This window comes from Charadrius vociferus, unplaced genomic scaffold (assembly GCF_000708025.1).
Source record: "Charadrius vociferus isolate BGI_N301 unplaced genomic scaffold, ASM70802v2 scaffold161, whole genome shotgun sequence".
NCBI lineage: Eukaryota > Metazoa > Chordata > Aves > Charadriiformes > Charadriidae > Charadrius > Charadrius vociferus.
The window spans coordinates 7,033,666-7,035,240 of NW_009646928.1; positions in this window are offsets into that span (position 1 = coordinate 7,033,666).

Below are 1,575 nucleotides of genomic sequence, written 5' to 3' on the forward strand. Positions count from 1 at the left end.
TCTCCCCCTTCCTTCAGTTTTTTTTTTTTTTTTTTTTTTAAATGCAATCCCAGATGCCATTTGGATTGAGACTCCTCTGTTGAGTTAACCTTGTATGATTGCGGGGGAAAGGGGAATGTACGGTAGGGAGGAAAAGAAATCGCCTCCTCTGAGTCTCATCTGCTGAGTGAACCACGGGTGGGGGTAGGAGCATCTCGGCTTGATCCTCCAGTGCTTTTGTTCGTAAGGGGGAACAGCCCCTCCTGAGCATCCTCTGAATTAACATTATCTCGGACGGGGAAGAATCGTGCGTGGAGCAACTCCTCCGCTCAGTTAATGGAGAAAAGACTGGGTGTCTATTGAGTTATCCATTTAGTTAAATTCAGCACTATGAGGAGGGGATTTTAAAAGTAAGTTCACACGGCCAAGCAGCTCTCTCTTCCTCCCAGGTAGGCAGGGAAGGAAGATAACTTCTCCTGAGCCTCTTAGAGTGAATTCACTGTGTTTCATGGGAGTCGGAAGAGAGCTCTGATTGGAGTGCGAGATGGCAGAGGGAACTTCTTCCTTTCTGATTCCAGAGAAATAAGAGATCCCAGTTAATGCTCTGGTGATTTCTGCGAGATCTCAAAAACCAGAGGACTCGTGGAATCTGTCACAGGAGCGTTTTCCTCTCCTCTCCTCTAACAAGCACTGACAAGCTAATTACTGGAGCTACGAGCAGCTGTCGAGTTAGCCGGGGAGACAGAAGAGCTACGTGTGTTCTACCCGGCCGCCGGCACCGAGCCCTCGCACAGGGCTGAGGCAGCCCTACCGCCGCAGCGTGCCCCTCAGAAACCCCCCAGACAGGAAAGGGGAGCGGTTTGCTTCCTTGCTTTCAAGTTCGAACCAGAGTTCCCGCGAACACCGGCTGTAAGGACACGCGGGGCGGCGGGGCAAAGGCGTACGGGAGCCTCCAGAGCGACTTCGGCCCCGGGGCTGCCCCGGGAGGGCTCCGCTGGCCCTGGCAGAGGAGGAATTCGGTGGTACACCTTGGCACGAGTCTGCTGCGCTTTCTTTCCTCTCAAGTTCCACTTCCTTTCCCAGATTTGTTATTTTATTTTTAATGAAATCCCACTTCCCATTTGGGTTCGACCTCCTCTGCTGAATTGAGCTTGTGTGGAAGGGGGAGCGGAGGGGAGGAGTACTGAGCCTCCTCTGGTGAGTGCAACCAAGCAGATGTCCCTGCTGGCAGCAGCAGCCTCCGCCAGGAAAGCTGTACGAGTGGGGCCCACTCGGGGACCGCACTCACCTCCCACTTCGAGTCGCTCACAACTGCTTAGCGTGAGATAGATTTATTTACTTATTTATTTATAAACCAGACTGGTGCCCCTTGCAGTGGTCTCTGATCGGTCAGCCTATCTGGACGCCCTCAGACAGCAGTAATTTTAAGCACCCCGAATTCAACGGGTTCTTAAGACGCCGCAGTAGGCAGGAGCTCTCCTAGTAGGAGATGGATGGGTTCCGCTGGTCGAGGAGGCTTTGGACAACCGTGTGTCCTCCCCCGCCCTCCCTGCCCTGGCCGCAGGGGATGCCCAGCTCTGAGGTGGAGCGCGGGGG